Source organism: Melitaea cinxia, chromosome Z, assembly GCF_905220565.1.
Source record: "Melitaea cinxia chromosome Z, ilMelCinx1.1, whole genome shotgun sequence".
Taxonomy (NCBI): domain Eukaryota; kingdom Metazoa; phylum Arthropoda; class Insecta; order Lepidoptera; family Nymphalidae; genus Melitaea; species Melitaea cinxia.
In genome coordinates this window covers 14,415,117-14,429,822 of record NC_059424.1, presented here as the reverse complement: position 1 = coordinate 14,429,822, position 14,706 = coordinate 14,415,117, and positions in this window count along the sequence as shown.

Genomic DNA, 14,706 nt, shown 5'->3' with positions numbered 1-14,706 from the left:
TTTTAACTTCGTAAATATTTATAATAATTTATATAAAAATGAGTAGATGAATTCATACATGTTTATTTGTTTCCAAACACGTTAAATTTTGTTGACTAGTGTTGTCAAAGGATAACTAATTAAGTGATTGATACAATAGACTGAGTAATTTATTCTCATTAAAACAGGACTGATTCTATAATTGATCTAATTTATCCTTTATATTGTAAAATAAGCTTTAACTTATCTAAATATGTGTAAGTTAAATTAATAAAGTTCATAATTAGTTAAGTTAATAAATAAAACGTCCAAGGATTTCGGCTTATAGTAAAATCGCGAATAAAGTAAGACTCACGGTCTTCACGAATGTTCGAAGTTTCGAATTGACTCTAAAATCATTTTTATCATTATTACTTCTTTTGCCAGGTCTCTTTTCATTTCGTTAAAGAATGTCACAATATGAATAACCGTACGCGTTTGGGCGCGTAAGCGGCGGAGGAGAAGCAGTACTAATAACTACCTCTATTACAGAAAAAATAATATTAACTAAATCCATTTAGGAAATATTGCAAAAAAAAAACATAATAGGTATTTATTTAGAATCAAAGGTTGTTAACTCCTGGAAGACGCCGTTAGGCGTCTTACGCACCTAGGATGGAATACGCATGTTTCAAAAAGTTATTTTTCAAACAAATATTCGGAAACGGCGAGCAGTACCTTGTTGTATTTTTTAAAAAATGTGCCTATATTGCAAGTATAATTTTTTGTGACTTGTTTTCGCCAAGATAAAAGGAATTGAAAAAAAACGCCGATGGGCGTCCTTCGCACCTCAATGTCAAATCAAAAAACGCCGATAGGCGTCCGCCGCAGCGAATGGGTTAAATACCAATGCTGAGTTATCTTCTGCAAGGCTGCTTTTAAGATCGTTTAATCAGTTTTCTCGTAAGAATTCATTGATTTCAAAAGGCTTGTGCCTTTGTGCCAGCAATAGAAGCACCTTACCGAGATATAAATCTGCACTGGAGCCATAGTGTAGGATGTTACAATGAACAAGCAAACGACAATCAATACCGCCTTGTATTTGCTTGTGATCTTGAATGAGCACTAAGTAACGATATTTTCATCGTTTCGTTTTTCTGTGCGAATTCTTTAGATGGAAGACTTATCGGAAATACATCAATATTATATACAAGTACTTTAATAGTTCCTTCAAAAATGTCGTCTATTTAATTGAGCTCCTATGCCGCAACTTACCTACACGATACACGTGAATCTAACTCCGTCTTTTCAAGCACTAATAAAATCAAGATGCAATAATCAATACTGTCAGGATGTATCCTATTTTATTAATACATTTAAGTACGTTGACGCCTCGTTGACGCAACGGTCACAGCACTGGTTTGTGGCTGTTGCGCTGGCGTTTGCACGTTCGATCCCCGATCACGATAGACTTTTGTATTGACCACATAGATGTTTGTCGTGGTCTGGTCGCTTATGCAGTCCTTGTAGGTCTCCCCATCGTGCCTCGGAGAGCACGTTAAGCCGTCGGTCTCGGTTGTTATCATGTACACCCGATAGCGATCGTTACTAATAGTAGGGAATATATCTGTCAACCCGCATTTGAACAACATGGTGGATAACGAGCTCTGATCCTTCTCCTACATGGGAACCCCTACCCCGCAGTGGTATATTACAGGCTGAAGCGTACCTATTAGAAGTTGTGAAAGAAATATTTTAGAACTATATTATCTAGTACTAGCTGGGCCTCGCGGTTTCACCCGCGTTGATTTGAAGAAAAAATAGCCTGAAATTGAACAAAAAATTTACCAACCGTCAATCATGTTGACGTTATATGAAAATTAAAGCCGTTATATATATAATTTTAATAATTAATTAATTTACAAAAACAAAAGCAGAAATAATTTTTTTAGTTGTTCATGCCGGTAGAGCAAGCAATTACCTCTAAATTGATATATAATTTATGTGGAGTAATTGTGAAGTTTTTAAAAAAAAAAACCTTGGAACCGAGCTTAGCTCAGTATTTTTAGTAAATCGTGCTTTTTGGAAATCGTATTTAAATACGAATTACATATTGATAAAATATGAATAATATTTTCCGATTTTACCGACACAATAATAAAAAATATGAACTGGCTATTTAAATACAAAATCATGAGTGTAATAAGAAAAAATTGGATTAAAATGATCGATCTCAGACATGGCAATTTGAACCGTGGTCTTCTTGGTCGATTCCGACAGGCCGATTTCCCACCTGAACTAATACAACTTTATTGACTATTGTGAAATTTACCTTCGCATTCTAACGATATTGTAGCCAATTTTTTATTGGTTAAAAACAGAAATAAAACGACATTTTCTAAAAATGAATTCGAGCTACATCGTTTTATCGCCCCCGAAATCTCCTGCACACTAAATTTCATGAAAATCGTTAAATCGTTGGAGCCGTCCGAGATTCAGATTATGTATATATACAAGAATTGCTCGTTTAATAGTATTAGATATCTAGTAGTATCTCCCATCATCTTAGAAAAAATACCGGCTGACTTACGAAGGTAGAGCTGTCGACCAGTCAGCGCAACAGCCAATGCTGTAACCGCTGCGCTAACGCGTCGTCATTTTTTTTTACTATTTTTTCGTTGACCTACGTTGTATTATACCGCACAACCTTTCACGAGTATACCGATTTTTATGATTATTTTAGTCGAAAGCTGATGCTGTGGTGTAGTTCCATTTAAATTTGGTCGAGATCTGGTCACAACTTTTTTAGTAATCTTTGATAACATCACGCGTATTTAGTAGACAATCTTTAGTTTACTTACGTTTTATTACTTGTCGATATAATTGACGTCGTAACATATATATATACATATATATGTTATTATATATATATATATATATATATATATATATATATATATATATACACACGAATATACATATATACAAATTCATAACTTTATTTCATACTAGCGACCCGCCCTGGCTTCGCACGGGTGCAATGCTGATACTAAATATACTACAGAATGTCTTTATTTATAGTTTGAAGCTAGCTTATAGCATGGTTATTAAAATAATAACAACAACATTTAAATATGCGTCGTTAGATTGCACGTTGTTACAGAATGCGTTGAAGAAATAAAGGTTCACTGCTCGTTCCCCGTAGGTGGTTAGCGTGATAATATGTAGCCTATATGTCGACTTCTTAATAATATTCGTGCCAAATTTGAAGTGTAGTACTTTTTGAGTTTATCCCGGACATACATACAGACAGACAAACAGACAAACAGACAAAAATTCTAAAAACTACATTTTTGGCTTCGGTATCGATTGTAGATCACACCCCAAGTATTCTTTAAAAAAATATTCAATGTACAGTTTTGACTTTCCTATCATTTTATTATATGTATAGATTCACTAAGAAGAAGATTGTAACTTGTGAAATAAAGTGCTCCTTTAATTTACGTTTGAAGGAAATGAATATCAAAAAAGGAAATGAATATGAATATTTAATCAAATAAACATGTAATATGAATCAGTCATATTTATTTTGAAAGACGGTATTTATTATAAAGTTTTTCAATAGCATTTATCATGAAAAGTTCATGAAATTTTTTTCAAAATACATAACCAACACTCAACTTACTTACTCTTAACATAAATAACACTCGACTATTCCAAAAAAAAGTACAGGTTAAAAAGGTGTGAACGGTATTAACTAGAAAAAATCAAACAAAACAAACATATGTAAATCAATTGGTATATACCACTACTGAATAGATAAATACAAAAGATCAGAGGTCAAAAAACTTTTTGAAGCTGCCATACGAGTTCATATCAAAGCTTTAAATTGTATAGGACACCGTTATTAATGCTAATTTCGTCCTATTGGTGAAAATACGTGAATAACTGTACCCATATTATTTTAGCGTCTTCTAGGACTAAACAGAGAATAATAATTTTCGTACATAAAAAAAAACGTAGTATAAATAATATTATATAATTTTATTCAATTGCTATTTCTTCTTCCTTCCACCTGTATGCAAACGATTTACAAGTGTACCGACATTTTAGGCTGACTGAGTTACATAAGACTATCGACCACCTTAAGAAAGACCTTGTTGAAATTTATCTATGGGCCAAATCGTTTGGACTTATTATAAGGCCCATAAAATATCAGGCAATAATTATTGGTAGCAGCCGTCTGAATAATCGTATAGACCGGGAATCAATACCTCCTGTCTTGTACTGTGGCACACAGATACCCTATTGTAACAAAGTTAAAATCTTTTTCCTACCCCAAAACGTTCTAGGAGGTCTTGCATCACATCGATGCTTGGAGTTCCCAGACATAACACCAACTTCTTACTCAAATCCTTCACTATAAGTGCTGCAACGCTTTGGAATCGATACCAAAAGTGATCCAAGAAAGCACTTCAATTTATGGTTTTAAGGACATGCTAAGAAATCATATTTTCTCCGAATTTAGGAACCTCTCATAATGGATACTCTATCGTATGTATTTTATGTATGTTTGTACATGTTCATGTAAGTGTGTATGTAGTCAAATATACATGTATTTTATATTATCAATTCTGAATAAGTTTAAAATTTACAATCATTATTATTAATCACTCTTACACTTATGTGCTCCGCGATAACAGCAATTCGCATCACACACACACACACACACACACACACACACATATATATATATATATATATATATATATATATATATATATATATATATATATATATATATATATACTATAATATTATATGTATAAATAAAAGAAAAGTAAATGTTACAAATTGTTAAGGAAAAAATTGGGTATGTATTAATACCTATAAATCAACGAGATATTTTAAATAGAATAGTCATACTTCCGCTATAATGACGTATTTGACGTATTGTGAGTTTCCTTGTGTCCTGTGTATGTGCGCGCTGTGAATTGAGTACGAGATACTCGATTGCTTTATCCTCTTCTCAAAATCCCATTTTCATGTCATTATATATATCGTCTAAAAGTCCCTCGACGGTATGATTATAATATAAATATAAAAACTTTCTAATAGAGAAACGACGAAATTTCAGATCTGTGTTTGCATTAAAATAGAATAATGTTTATGTCCAGCAAGTGTATTAAGCCCTACATTAGTATCTATAACATGCCAACGCCCCCTAGTCTGTAGTGGGAAATCATTTTTATAGAACAAAAAATAATTAACAGAGAGATGTACACAATAGCAGCAAAGAAGTAAAATAATATATTATGCATTTTTAGACTGTTTGAATGTATTGTGTGTATGTATATTTTTCAAACTTGTAAGTTTTTATCTATATAAATAAAAAGTACCTGGGTGGCCGAGCTCAGCTCGGTATTTTTAGTAAATCGTGATGGATTAGTAGAAGAAGAAAGAGTTAAAATGATTTGCTGCCGGTTTGGATGAAGTATTTTTTAACCGACATCAAAAAAGGAGGAGGTTACTCAAATCGGCCGGAGGAAACTCAATATATATATATTTATACATATAATAAAATGGTAGGAAAGTCAAAACTGAACATTGAATATTTTTTTAAAAGAATACTTGGAATAATAAATAGAGTGATCCCAGAGGAAGGTTTATATATATAATAATGATGTCGTAAATAAACACATTTTTTTCGCATACATTACAAATATTTATTTTGTATTCTATATTAGCTAGTCTGTCTATACATATAATAAAATGGTAGGAAAGTCAAAACTGTACATTGAATATTTTTTTAAAAGAATACTTGGGGTGTGATCTACAATCGATACCGAAACCAAAAATATCGTTTTTAGAATTTTTGTCTGTTTGTCTGTGTGTATGTCCGGGATAAACTCAAAAAGTACTGCATGGATTTACTTCAAATTTGGCACGAATATTATTAAGAAGTCGGGTCAACATATAGGTTACATATTATCACGCTATCACCTACGGGGAACGAGCAGTGAACCTTTATTTCTTCAACGCATTCTGTAACAATGCGTAGTCTAACGACGCATATTTGAATGTTGTTGTTATTATGTTAATACTATAAGCTAGCTTCAGACTATAAATAAAGACATTCTGTAGTATATTTAGTATCAGCATTGCACCCGTGCGTAGCCGGGGCGGGTCGCTAGTATATATATATATATATATATATATATATATATATATATATATATATCTTTTTTTCCATGATAAGGAAACCAGGATCTGATGATGGGATCCCAGAGAAATCGAGGGAAACTCTCGAAAATCCGCATGACTTTTTACTGGGTGTACCGATTTTGATGATTTTTAACTTAATCGAAAGCCAATGTTTCTCATGTGGTCATATTTCATCGAGATCTGATTACAACTTTTGGAGTAATCTTTGATAATGCGTATTTCTTGACTATTTTTTCGTGTACCTACATTGTATTACTTGTCAATGTAATTGAAGTCGATTTTTTTTCGTTTGCCTGCAAACACAGTTATTAATAATGAATTAACGCAACAAAAAAAAATTAGAAATTAAAAATTGATACAAAATACACAATTACAAGATTGAGAGTAATCGCTTCTCAAAAACTGATAGGCGCTCCAACAAATCGTGTTTTTTTTTAATCATATTTAAATACGAATTACATATTTATAAAATATAAATAATATTTTTTTACCGACAATAATAAAAAATATAAATAAATATAAAAAGTCAAAAATAAAAAATAATTAAAAATTAATAATGATAAAATATGAATAATATTTTTTGATTTTACTGACATAATAATAAAAAATAAGAACTGCTTATTTAAATAAAAAATAAATAGTGCAATTAGAAAAAAAAAGAAAAAATAGATTCATGGTTCAACTATGATTAACCATGGTTAATGCCGACCGGCCGATTTCACACCGAGCTATTGCAACTAAATTGACAGATGCGAAATTTACCTTCGTATTCTAACGATATTTTTTCACTCCCTAAAAACAGGGATAAAACGACATTTTCTAAAAATGCATCCTAGCTAGATGGATTTATCTCCCCCGAAACCTCCTATATACTAAATTTTACGAAAATCGTTAAAGCCGTTTCCGAGATTCAGATTCTATATATATCTCGTTTAATAGTATTAGATGAATGTTGCTAAGCGCATAACTCGAAACACTTTTTTTAAAAAGCTTGCCGCTAGATTCAAGTACTCGTATTTACTTACATTATTGTTACAAACATTAAAATCATTTTGATTACGTTATTTAATTTATTTATTTACTCTTACTCTACGTAAGTAAATTTCGCGAATAGCTCTTCATTATCATAAAAATTGTATAATGTCGTTATATGTTGATAGTAAAAGATTTAAAGGAAAAGTTTATTTAATTATTTTTAGCGCAAATGAAACCTTTTATACTTTAATTTTTTTTTAATACTTTTTAGTTATCACTGGACAGGTTTCTGAGTCTGATATTTGCAGCAAATCCTTTCATTTGAAACCCATAATGTATACAAACATAAAAACTTGATCTACCATCTTTAGAATCACATCATATTTTTTTTATTCCATCATATTGGATTTAGATTAACGTCACTTTGTTTTACGAGTTACTCTCAACAAGCACTTTCATTTAATATCCATATTACAATAGTGCATTAAAAATAACTAGTCAACCATCTCTAAAAGTCCGCCATATTGTATTTAGAATGACGACATTTCATGTTTCGAGCTTAGTGGCGTAGCATAAAGGGTGCTAGGGGGGCATAGCCCCGGGCGGCACACGAAAGGGGGGCGGAAAATCCACCTAGATTTTTTTCAATTAACAAATAAAAAATTCCAAATTACCATTCGCAATGCAACACAAATAAAAAGAGAGTAGAATTGAGAACCTGGTTCTTTATTGAATTTAGCTAATGAACATAATAAAAATTGTGTTTGCAATTAGAAATGCTTACGCGAATTTCACTCATTATAATGAAACAACTTTTTCGGATTTTATCGCGGCTTATTAAGTTTTTTAAATGCCCGACGTTTCGGATACTTTACAGCAACAATGGTAACGTGGCGACTGGTCCGCACTTAGTAAATCGTCATAAAATCAAAAACGTTGTTTCACTATAATGTGTTTAATTAAATTAGTAAAAAAAATGTAATTAGTAGGGCCGGCAAATTTTCGGTGGGCCCCAGGCGGGAAAAACCACGTTACGCCATTGTTCGAGCTATTCTTAGCAAGCTCTTTCATTTGATAGACATATTGTAGGAGTGCATTAAAAATAAGTAGTGCACCATCTTTAAAAGTATGTCATATTGGATTTAAACTTGCGTCACTTTATGTTTTGAGCTCTTTACAGGAAGCCTTTTCATTTGATAACCAAATAGTAAGATGCATTGAAATGTGGACACTATGTTGTGTTTAGAGTGACGCTGTATAGCTAAACATACATTGTCATCCGAACTAAACGTGTGTATAAAATTTCAGCTCAATCGGTTAAAGAAATATGCTTCAAAATTGAGTTGAAAAATTCCACCCTAACAAACTTACATACATTGCAAGTTAAAAATAAAAGCTTTTAATAACTACAATCGCTTCAGCCTGTAATATTCCACTACTGGGTATAGGCCTCTATCCCCATGTAGGAGAAGATTCAGAACTTAATCCACCACGCTGCTCCAATGCGCGGTGGCGGATATATTCCCTATTATGAGTAACGATCGCTATCAGGTGTACATGATAACAACCGGGACCGAGGGCTTAACGTGCTCTCCGAGGCACGGTGGGGAGACCCACTAGGACTGCACAAACACCCAGACCACGGCAAACACCTTTATGGCCAATACAAATGTTTATCATGTGTGGGGATCGAACCCGCAACCGCCAGCGCAACAGATACAATCCATGGCTGTGACCGCTGTGCCAACGCGGCTTCACAATATCATGCATTTTTAATAACTACATGAGTAGGAAATTAATTAGTCAAAAGATGATTTACTTTTTGTTTTATAAAAAAAAAAATAATTATTGCTATGCTAATTACCTACTAAACAGAAATTAAATAATAAAAAAAAACATTACTGGTCTAAATTACGCCGATGGTTGTGGGCTAAAAATCCCGCTAGCCACCGTTTATAAACTAAGACAGAATAATTGTATTTGCTCGCAAATGAAAAAAAACCGACGTCAATTACATCGACAAGGAATACAACGTAAGTAGACGAAAAAAAAATAACAAACGCACTAGTCGTCACTACGATTTTCGAGGGTTTCCCTCGATTTCTCTGAGATTTCAACATCAGATCGTAGTTTCATTATCATGGTAGCACACTTGGGATATCTCCTTTCCAACAAAAAGAAAAAGAATTATCAAAATCGATCCTCGAACATACATAATGTATATATATCGAAGTCGGGTAATGAAAACGAATTAAATTGCCAAGCCTCTTATTCATGAAAATAGTTTCATTGTTAGATGTACCTACATCCAAACAATGAAAGGTGACAACTTTGATCGCGGCTTGAGAAAATGACTTCCCACACAAAGGCTATTTATTATGTACATGCCCATGTTTTTATTGCATTTTAAGATCATATACAACCATGACACTACAAATGTGAAGACATTATTTTTTTACGTTATTAGTTTTGAGATATTATTTGTATAAGCATGGAAGAAATATAAGTTTGAGTTTGATCTTACGATAAGAGGACGCGCGTTATAATCTATAATGAAACCATGGGAGCGTGAGGTGGTAACGAGGCAACGAGAAGAAAAATTCGTTGCGAGTTCATGCCCTGTCACCCGTCATAACGCCTACAAAAGGCATTGTCCTCTGATACAATATTTAGTAAGTAGGTGCTGGTTACTCCGACAACTTTATATAACCTTCCATCAAAATTAAGTATATGAGTATACAAAAACAATAACTAATATTTTATTTGATTGTAAATGTAAAAGTAAACGTTTTATGTCAAATCTTAGTAAATATATATATACATACTAGCAGTTGCCTACGGCTTCGCTCGCGTAGAAGTTGATATTATTTGAAGTCGATTTTATTTATATAGCGGGGCCAAAGTAGTGTATAATAATTATATTACAGCATATCAGAACCTCTTTGTGCCACATATATTTTTCACCTCTCATGCGTTACCACTACCAGACCAAAGCTCGCTCTCAATTACGCTTCATGGAGCAGTCTTCTGTTAGGTTTCTCGAGCAATTTATAATTTCGGTAAAACGAACTACTGTCCTATTTTACCATAGAGAATATCCGTAAACGCTGGGATATTTATTTAAGTTATACGGTACGATACGACAGGAAAATTTTCAAGATTTATTGAGGCCTAAAAATTACATCGACTAAAAAATACATTCGATTATTTATTTATTTATTTATTTCATTATTGGAGTGAAACTTCTTTAGAATCCATGATATTTGAAACTCGGTGAAACTAAAATGCGTCACGATAAAGAAAGAAAGACATAAATGTATAGGAGAGAATGAGAAGAGTATATTACTGCTCCAAACGTGTAAGCGATATATGCATTTTGCTTGGCGCTAATGACCTTTTTCACGAATGTGATCATGGTGGATAGAAAAAATCGAAACGACCACCTTCCTACGACTTTTTAAACGTTTTACTCCAGCAGTGTGTGAATTGCAAATACACGTTTTTTTTTAAACATACTGTATATATACTAAGTGCGCTTAAAAACATTAATAGCGCGATTCAGGCTCAGTTCGCGTCATTTCTTTCAGGCCATCCTGATCTGGACCGGACCAGGTCCTGATCCAGTATGCCTTACCATACTTGGTAAGATTTTACATCAGGCTAGCCTTGTCTGGACCGGACCTGGTCCTGATCCAGTATGCCTTACCATACTTGATTATATTTTACATCAGGCTATCCTTGTCTGGACCGGACCTGGTCCTGATCCACTATGCCTTACCATACTTGATTATATTTTATATCAGGCTATCCTTGTCTGGACCGGACCTGGTCCTGATAGAGCTTGCCGGATCAGGCATGCCTTATTCTATCCTGATCCGGTCCAGATACATAATCTGGTTGAGCCTGACCTTTTTTCTACTCGGGACCTAACCGGGTCTTATAATAAAGGATAATATAAAATTAATGGAAAAATAAGACCCAATTTTTTACGAAACGTCAATGATTTTGATGTGAGTGTTTTTCCCTTAATTTCAAAAATGCTTATCCATTTAAGGTTAGAATTGTCACAAAAACTGGAACACGTTCACTCACTTTTAACTACTTGTCCATAACAAAATTTGAGTTTTCCAGCTCCAAAAATGAATTTAAACGAATTTTTCATTTAAACTTTTAATCCCTATTTCCAAAGGGATTAAGGGTAGATTTTCCACTAATGCTGAAATGCATATTTATTCATTTTTAATCAACTGTGCAAAAATTAAGTTTCTTGTTATTAATTTAAAAAAAAAGACGGATGACGGATTGTATGAAAATATAAACTTTCAACTCCTATTTGATACCCTTAGAGATATAATTTTATAAAATCCTTCCTTATCGGATGTCTATTACAACAAATTTGTAGGATTTGTAGCACAAAAAATGAAAGACTTCATAAATTCTGGTTCAAGTCCGTAGACCACCTTAATCCAGTTCTGTCACAAAATTAGTTCTTAGCGAATGTTTACTAACTATTAACTATTTCCTTGCCAAATTTCAAGCTTGTAGCACAAATAATGGAGAACACACATTAATCCATTCCTATCACAAAAGTCGTCCTTAACGAAATTTTAATAACTATAACTGCATCTGTGTCAAATTTCAGTTTGTGACAAAAAAAAATTAAGGACATTTACAAAAATACCTTCTTAATGCGGCCCTGTCACAAAAATTCGTTCTTAGTGGACTTCTACTAACTATCAATAAAGTCATAATCGACTGTCCCTACGTACAGTATCGAAACTGAAAATTTTCTATTTTTTTATTGCATGAAAAAACTACTTTTTATGTATATTTTCAAAGAAAAAAAGAGAAAATGCTATAAAATACACATAAAAACACATTTTTCATGAGTTTATACTCATTATGGATACTTAAATCATTCAGCGTAAAAAATGTAAAGTGCCTTTTTTCAATTTCGATATTATACGTAGGGACAGTCGATAATATTCTTGTCGATAATGTTCCATAACAATAACTTTACACAGTAACAATATTTCAATAGGCTCAGATTTTAATGTTAGAACAATGGTAATGTTCGACAGCTTGAATAATAATGATCCTAGCGCCATCGCAAGCGCTAATCAAATCAAACCGTTTTCGAAATTACATAATATTAGAATTTGTAACTACTTACACGTACAAAGAGGTTTAAACACTAATCGTGTTGATAAAATTTAAGTAGAAGAAACTTGTAGAAATGGGTTTTTAACATCGAAGAGTGTCTCGCCCATACGACATTTACCTATATAAATAGAAGATGAAATATACTTACCAGTATACACTTAACTTATTCTCAGTATAGGTGTTATAATACTTATTATAGGAAGTTAATTATTTGTTTACAACTTCGGAGTCGGATGATTCATTAGCTGTAAATATTTACAGTATACATTTTGCTACATTTCTACGTCTTATAATTGGCTGACTACACAAAAATTTTTAGCCGACTTGACCGGAAAAGTGTAGGTTTTCAATTCGACTCTATTTTTTATGTTTTTTCTATTCGTCTAGTCCTTATCGTGTGGTGCCATTCAAATTTGAGCAAAATCTGACGAGTAGCTTTGGAGTTATCCTTAATAATTATTAAGTATTGTGCTATACTTGTTAATGTAAAATTAAGTAATATTTTTTTAATTGAGAAATAAAAAACAATTGATGTTCTTAATGAAGAAAGGGGTTCCCCTTAAAAAAGGTGCAGTAATATAAAATTACCAGCAACAGCAGCGTCATTTTCAAAATACTTGATTTACCGCAATTAATCATAATCGATAAATCATATCTATATCTCTAAAATTCGCCTTATGTGGATTATTTTTATGAGACTGTCTTAGTATTTATACAATACTAAATAAAGAAAGTAATAACTAAGCGCGAATCGGAACCTCTATAATACTTTCTAATACAAAACTGAAAGATATCGATGAAAGAAAAAATAAATAAACGCTTCACTCTCAACTCAGTAAGATTTCTCCTGTGTCGGGGGTCCGGAGATATACAATACACAAACACAAATGCCCAGACCACGACAATCATCTATATTGAAGTCGCGACCCAGCCGGTACTGTGTCCACTGCGACAACGCGTCTGCAAAAATATTTTTTTCGACAATATACTTGACGTAAAATAAAATAATATTATAAAGAAGTGTTTTTGACTTTTCATATTGTAAAAAAATGAACAGATAGGCTATAATTGAAAAATCTTAAAATTCTCTGTACAAATAAATAAATTGGAGTGTCTGTTTGTAATATTAAAATAACCGTTTTTTATACTAAATGCATATGGTTGTATACACGGTACATATACCAAAATAGCATTATTTACAATTTTAGTCTGTCTGTCTGTCTGTTTGTTCCACCTAATCTCTGAAACGGCTGGGCCGATTTTGACGGGACTTTCACTGGCAGATAGCTGATGTAATAAAGAGTAACTTAGGCTACTTTTATTTTGAAATTTATTTATTTTATAACTATGGGAACTGAACATTAACTTTTTTTTTAATTCCACGCGGACGAAGTCGCGGGCATAGCTAGTATTCACAATAAATTCAAATTATTACTTTTTTTATAAAAACAAGAATTAGTATAACAAAAATTTCATTGTGTAAATGGACTTCAGTGGCAAGTAATATTGAAGCTATTCTCAATATGAAGTTGATTTTGCTCTTCAGAGTTTCGAATAAATGGAACTATTTGACGCTATGCGATCATACAATCTTTACTTATAACTTCTGTCATATAAATTATAACTGTAACATTAAGTTTACTTTTCTTACGAGTATAAAATGAACACAAATTGTCATGTTTTATAAAAAGATAAATAAAAAAAGGCAAAATATATGAAGATAAATATATGTATTGTAAGTATTTCAAATTTCATTGTGACGATATTACACTGAAATAGTTTTTTAAGTTTTGAAGTAGAAAAATTTATACTAAAACTAGAGTAAAGTTGGTTAAGTTTTATTTAATGTAACCAATGTGCTCTACAGACGTCATTGTCATGGGTGTAACTAGAAAGCTATATACGACTACGAATTCAAGTAATCGTAACAACGCAAATTAAATACAATGATTTATTTACTTAACAGAATATAATGTTATTAAATAACTCTGAATATTTCAATTTCAATTTATTTATTAGCGATTCTCGTTTTATACAAAGGTCTTTTATACATAACAACGCTTAAGATCAACAAGGATACTGCAAATTTTACTTTTTTTATATTGTTACAAGCATAAATATACTTTGTAAAGAAATAGTTCATTTAGTTATATTTTGCTTATTTTTTTTAAAACAAATGTAAAAATGAAAATACTGAGTAAAATACTTACCGATCTGATATCTATCCATGAAACGAGAACTTTATTAATTTTTTAAATGACTCGTTTGTTTCCGACTTTTCGTTGGGTATACCCGAAAGTCGTAACTTATACAAATATATGCAATGAACGTAACTATTAACATGGTGCTATATACGTAACTAGCTATACCTGCGACTTCGATCGC